Source organism: Symphalangus syndactylus, chromosome 6, assembly GCF_028878055.3.
Source record: "Symphalangus syndactylus isolate Jambi chromosome 6, NHGRI_mSymSyn1-v2.1_pri, whole genome shotgun sequence".
Lineage (NCBI taxonomy): Eukaryota > Metazoa > Chordata > Mammalia > Primates > Hylobatidae > Symphalangus > Symphalangus syndactylus.
In genome coordinates, this window is record NC_072428.2 from 25612639 (window position 1) to 25619481 (window position 6843).

At 38.9% G+C, this 6843-nt stretch overlaps 1 long non-coding RNA gene across 1 annotated transcript in view; it reads left to right on the forward strand.

The window, feature by feature from the left end:
• LOC134736993 (uncharacterized) overlaps window positions 1–5438 on the forward strand; it is a 50367-nt gene extending 44929 nt beyond the window's left edge. Inside the window, exon 4 of the long non-coding RNA XR_010121506.1 lies at window positions 3599–5438. This is a non-coding gene — a long non-coding RNA (uncharacterized lncRNA). The remainder of the gene's footprint in view (window positions 1–3598) is intronic.
• Window positions 5439–6843: the final 1405 nt, after the last annotated feature.

A 6843-nucleotide genomic window follows, 5' to 3' on the forward strand; every position in this document is an offset into this window, starting at 1 on the left:
TCCATTTGTTTGTGTCCTCTCTGACTCTCTGATTTCTTTGAGCAGTGTTTTGTAGTTCTCCTTGAAGAGGTCCTTCACTTCCCTTGTTAGCTGTATTCCTAGGTACTTTATTCTTTTTGTAACAATTGTGAATGGGAGTTCATTTATGATTCCACTCTCTGCTTGTCTGTTGTTGGTGTATAGGAATGCTAGCGATTTTTGCACATTGATTTTGTATCTTTAAACTTTGTTGAAGTCGCTTATCAACTTAAGAAGCTTTGGGGCTGAGATGATGAGGGTTTCTAGATATAGGGTTATGTCAGTTGCAAACAAAGACAATTTGACTTCCTCTCTTCCTATTTGAATACTCTTTATTTCTTCTCTTGCCTGATTGCCCTGGTCAGAAACTCCAATACTATGTTGAATAGCAGTGTTGAGAGAGGGCATCCTTGTCTTGTGCAAGTTTTGAAAAAGAATACTTCCAGTTTTTGCCCATTCAGTATAATATTGGCTATGGGGTTGTAATATATGGCTTTTATTATTTTGAGGTATGTTTCTTCAATCCCTACTTTATTTAGAGTCTTTAACATGAAAAGATGTGGAATTTTACAAAAGGCCTTTTCTGCATCTATTGAGATAATCATGTAGTTTTTGTCTTTAGTTCTGCTAATGTGATGGAATCACATTTATTGATTTGCGTATGTTGAACCAACCTTGCATCCCACAGATAAAGGCTGCTTTGTTGTGGTAGATAAGCTTTTTGATGTGCTGTTGGATTTGGTTTGCCAGTATTTTATTGAGAATTTTTGGCATTGATGTTCAAGAATATTGGCTTGAAGTTTTCTTTTTTTGTTGTATTTCTGCCAGGTTTTAGTAACAGGATAATGCTGGCCTCATAGAATGAGTTAGAAAGGAGTCTCTCCTTTTCAATTTTCTAGAAGGGTTTCAGTAGAAATGGTACCAGCTCTTCTTTGTACCTCTGGTAGAATTCAGCTGTGAATCCATTTGGTCCTGGCCTTTTTTTGATTGGTAGGCTATTTATTACTGCCTCAATGTCAGAACTTGTTATTGGTCTATTCGCAATTCAATTTCTTTGTGGTTTGGTCTTGAGAGGGTGTATGTGTTCAGGAATCTCTGCATTTCTTCTAGATTTTCTAGTTTATGTGCATAGAGGGGTTTATAGTATTCTCTGAGGGTTGTGTGTATTTTTGTGGAGTCAGCGGTGATATCCCCCTTATCATTTCTGATTGTGTTTATTTTTCTCTCTTTTCTTCTTTATTAATCTAGCTAGCAATCTATCTTTTTTTTTTCTTTTTGACAGAGTTTTGCTCTTGTCACCCAGGCTGGAGTGCAATGGCACAATCTTGGCTCACTGCAACCTCCACCTCCCTGGTTCAAGTGATTCTCCTGCCTCAGCCTCCTGAGTAGCTGGGATTATAGGTGCCCACCACTACATCCAGCTAATTTTTGTATTTTTAGTAGAGACAGGATTTCACCACTTTGGCCAGGGTGGTCTCAAACTCCTGACCTCAGGTGATCAGGCTGCCTCTGCCTCTCAAAGTGCTGGGATTACAGGTGTGAGCCACAACACCCGGCCTATTTTATTAATTTTTTTCAAAAAACCAGCTCCTGGATTTGTTGATTTTTTTGAAGGGTTTTTCACATCTTTATCTCCTTCAGTTCAGCTCTGATCTTGGTTATTTCTTGTCTTCTGCTGGTTTTGGGTTTTGTTTGCTCTTAGCTCCTAGTTATTTTAGTTGAAATGTCAAGCTGTTAACTTGAAATCTTTCTAGCTTTTTGATGTGGGCATTTGGTGCTATAAGTTTCCCTCTTTACACTGCTTTAGCAGCATCCCAGAGATTCTGGTACATTGTCTGTTCTCATTAGTTTCAAAGAACTTACTGATTTCTGCCTTAATTTCATTATTTGCCCAAGAGTCATTCAGGAGCAGGTTGTTCAATTTCCATGTAGTTGTGTGGTTTTGAGTGAATTTCTTAATCTTGAGTTCTAATTTGATTGCATCGGTTGGAGAGACTGTTATGATTTCAGTTCTTTTGCATTTGCTGAGGACCATTTTACTTCCAATGTGATCAATTTTAGACTTAGTGCCATGTGGCAATGAGAAGAATGTATATTCTGTTGTTTTGGGGTGGAGAGTTCTGTAGATATCTGTGAGGTCCACTTGATCCAGAACTGCATTCAGGTCCTGAATATCTTTATTAATTTTCTGTCTATTTTCTCACAGTGGGGTGTCCCACTATTATTGTGTGGGAGTCTAATGCCTAATATCTCTTCGTAGGTCTCTAAGAAAACACGCTTTATGAATCTGGGTGCTCCTGTATTGGGTATATATATATTTAGGATAGTTAGCTCTACTTGTTGAATTGACCCTTTACCATTATGTAATGTCCTTCTTTGTCCTTTAAAATCTTTATTGGTTTAAAGTCTGTCTTCTCAGAAACTAGGATTGCAACCCCTGCTTTTTTCTGTTTTCTATTTGCTTGGTAAATTTTCCTCCATCCCTTTATTTTGAGCTTATGTGTGTCTTTGAACATGATGGGTCTCTGAAGCAGGAGAATTACTTAAACCTGGGAGGTGGAGGTGGCAGTGAACCGAAATCATGCCACTGCACTCCAGCCTAGGTAATACAGCAAGCCTCTGTCTTAAAAAAAAAAAACTGAAGATTGGCCACAGTCTCTTCTGGCTTGTAGGGTTTCCGCTGAGAGGTCTTCTGTTAGTTTGATGGGTTTCCCTTTGTAGGTGACCTGGCCTTTCTCACTGGCTGCCTTTAACATTTTTTCTTTCATTTTGACCTTGGAGAATCTTATTATGTTGTGTCTTGAGGTTGAATTTCTCATGGAGTATCTCACTGGGGTTCTCTGCATTTCCTCAATTTGAATGTGGGCCTATCTTGCTAGGTTGGGGAAGTTCTTCTAGATGATATCCAGAAGTATGTTTTCCAACTTGCTTCTATCTCCCTATCTCTTTCAGGTATCCCAATCAGTAGTAAGTTTGGTCTTTTTATATAATCCCGTATTTCTCATAGGTTTTGTTCATTCCTTTTCATTCTTTTTTCTCTATTCTTATCTGCCTGTCTTATTTCAGAAAGACAGTCTTCAAGCTCTGAGATTCTTTCCTCTGCTTGGCCTATTCTGCTATTGATACTTGTGATTCCATTGTGAAGTTCTTGTGCTGTGTTTTTCACACCATCAGGTTGGTTATGTTCTTCTCTAAACTGGCTATTCTGGCTATCAGCTCCTGTATTGTTTTATCACGATTTTTGGTTTCTTTGCATTGGGTTACAACATGCTCCTTTAGCTCAGTGAAGTCATCATTACCCACCTTCCAAAGCCTACTTCTGTCAGTTCAGCCATCTCAGCCTTTGCTCAGTTCTGTGCCCTTACTGGAGAGATGTTGCTGTCATTTGGAGGAGAAGAGGCACTCTGGCTTTTTGAGTTTTCAGAATTTCTGCACTGATGCTTTCTTATTTTTGTGGGCTTATCTACTTTTGATCTTTGAGATTTGCTGTCCTTTGACTGGGGTTTTTGTGGGGTCCTTTTTGTTGATGTTGTTGTTTTCTGTTTGTTTTTCTTTCAACAGTTATGCTATTCTTCCATAGGGCTGCTGCAGTTTACTGGGGGTCCACTCCAGATCTTAGTTGCTTCAGTTTTTCCCTGTACTTGGAGGTATCACCAGTGAAGCCTGCAAAACAGCAAAGATGGCAGCCTGCTCCTTCCTCTGGAAGCTCCATCCCGGGATGCACTGAACAGTTGCCAGAAGGAACGTGCCTGTAGGAGGTGGCTGGAGACCCCTGCTGGGAGGTCCCGCCCACTCTGAAGGAATGGGATCAGGGACCCCCCCGCCAAGAAGCCCTCTGGCTGCCCTTTGGTAGAGTAGGTGCCAGGAGACCCTTCCTTGCCTGGACCGTTTGTATTTTCCAAAGTTGGCAGGCTGGCATGGCTGAGTTTACCAAACTGCAGAAATGACGGCTGCTCTTCCTTTGTGAGCTTCATTCTAGGGAGAGATCAGAACTTTGTCTGTAGAACCCTTGCTGGAGTGGCTGAAGCCCCTGCAGGGAGGACTTGCCCAGTGAGGAGGAATAGATTGAGGTACTGCTTAAAGAAGCAGTCTGGCCATGATCTGGCAAGGCAGCTATGCTGTGCTGCAGGGAGGCCCTCCTCACGCGAACTTCTTGTTTTCTTCAAAGCTAGCAGGCTGAAACCAATAAATGTAAATTTAAACAGGTAAAAATAAGTAAATAAAGATAAAGAAAAATAAATTGACTGATTTATTCTGCCTTCAGGAGCTCTTACATGATGTAGGAAAACAAATAATACTATACAATCAAAGTCGAAATTCCTTAAGCAGAGGGTCGTATGAGAACACAAAGGGAAGGCAACTGGAGCTTTACAGATGACCTCCTAGACTAGAGATACCTGATGTGGGTCTTTAGGGTTAAGTCATTAATAGCAAGGCCAAATAGAGGAAGAGCATCTCCTGCAGAGAAAAAAAGAATAAGCAAAGGCTGGCTGTTGAGAGAATTGCAAGTGCTTAGTATGACTATAGCTGTAGTCTCAACAGAAGCAGGACATCCCTAGGGGATGTTTTGAAAAATTATTGTGGAATTTTCTTGGTCCCAGTAATTAGTAAGCACTACTAGCCTTAAAATGATAAAGGGCCACTGAGCTAGATGTTCTGCAATGGGCAAGACAATTGCACACAATGAAAAATTGTCCCAAGTTCAAGTTTGGACAAGTTAGGGATGTCCCTCCAGGCATTTTTGTCAATGAAAAACCTCTTTGTAACTGTCTTGGCATAGAGCCTAACTCCATGTATACATATAACACAAAATATTTTTGCACAGTTTTAATACACACTAAATTTTCCAGGGACACAATTACATAAATTAAGGAAAGATCGTGCTTTGCTATGTTTGGAACTTATCAAGAGTCATTCACCATTTCAGAAAATAACATCAAAGATGCAATATAGCTCTTGGTGTCTGAGTTGCCAATTCAGCCATCTGTATCAATCTGTATTTGTAGATATTGCAGTCAAGGTGATATTATTTTTAAGCAAAAGTGCCTGACAACTTTATTAAGTTCCCCAATGTAGTTGTGCCATAGCATTTTAGATTATTTTATTGTATATTACTGTCCTTTTATTTTTCATTTAATGATAGATACTTAGGGCATTTTTTTTTAAAAACCCAATGAGAAGATAGGTTATTTTATCTATGAGTTTCATTTCAGGATGATAAAAGTGTATTATAAAATGCTGGTTATAACAACGGGGACATTAGGCTGCAGAGGACAGAATGGGCTGGTATGTCAGTAGCATCTCTTTCCCCAAAGACCTCAGTTGTGACATGTGAAACTCTAATTGCTATGTGATGTTTCCAGTTATAAGGGCCTGATTATGGTTTAATGCTTGCTGGAAAAATAAATGAGCAAAATCAAGTTAGGAGACCACTTATTTTTCCCTGCATGAAACATTTTAATGTGACTTTACACTTATATTTCCCTGGCTATTTTGGCAACATAAAAGGCCCAGTCTATATCAAGGCCCAAGTGAATAAATTCAAGAGCTGTTTTTATCTTAACTTTTCTAACTAGTCCTTTGGCACCATTCAGGGACGGTAATGATAATAGCAATGATATTAATGAACTAGCATTTAGTAAGCACCTACTACATGCTAAAGACTGGGCAAAGTATTTTCCATAGCAAATCTCCTAGCCTTACAATTAACAAGTAAATTGTATAACTACTTTATAACTACTTTATTTATGAACAAATGGAATCAAGTGACACTCCTGAGGCCACACCAGCTTTAAGTGGTAGAGGAAGGATCCAAGGCCAATTGTACTTGGATCCTCTTTCTATGACACCAAACTTTGCATATGTAAAAATAGTGTTCTCTTCTGGGTTTCTGTGATTTCACACATTCTGGGCAGGTAAGATTGTAAATGGACAAACTGCAGCACATGGGTGAAATCTGTTCCCACTTGAAACTGTGGTAGAAAAATAGCTAAGAAGCAAACAATTTAGTATTCATTGGCTACTATACAGCATCATGACAAAATGGCAAGATCATAGGCCTCTCCATGAATTATAATGAAAGCATATAAGATATGAACATACTGATGTCTGATTTATCCATGGATAACTAATATTGCTTCAAATTTGGAATTACTTGAATAGATGTTTTGGGTTTAACTCTGACATCGCCCAACATTGGTTGAAACATGGGGTGTGATTATGACATATTAAAGGAAGAATTAGTACCTGACCATATTGTCCTTGGGAAGAAATTACTTTTGTTTCTAGTCTCTCTTTTTAAAAAATAAAGGAAGAAGACAAGATATTGAAATGTTCACTTCAAGATATTGAAGTGAGGGATTTCCTTATGGCAAAGACGAGTGACTTATCCCATTGTTGTCACTGTGGTAAATGAATATCTCTTATCAAAAACACAGAATAAAGATTTCAAGTAAGTTATGAAAAAAATTGTTAGAGCTGAACAAGATGTGCTTTAAATTTGCTTTACTATACAGAATTTAAGCACCTGTTGAGATTTTACACTGATTTCATATTATTTCCCTTCTCCCCACCCCCGTTCATCTTCATCATCATCACCACAACCCACATGTGGAGATTATTGAGTAGAAAAATGGTTGACTTCAGAACCAGAGAAACTTAGATTGACATTCTGGGTCTGGATGGGAGACCTGGAGCAAGCTGCTTTTCTTCCATTAGCTGCATTTTTTCTGGAAAGTGAGAATAATTCCATGTGTAAGCAGAACTATGCCTGGCACATGGCATGTGCTCAATAAATGGCAGCTATCACTGAACGTGGTAAATACC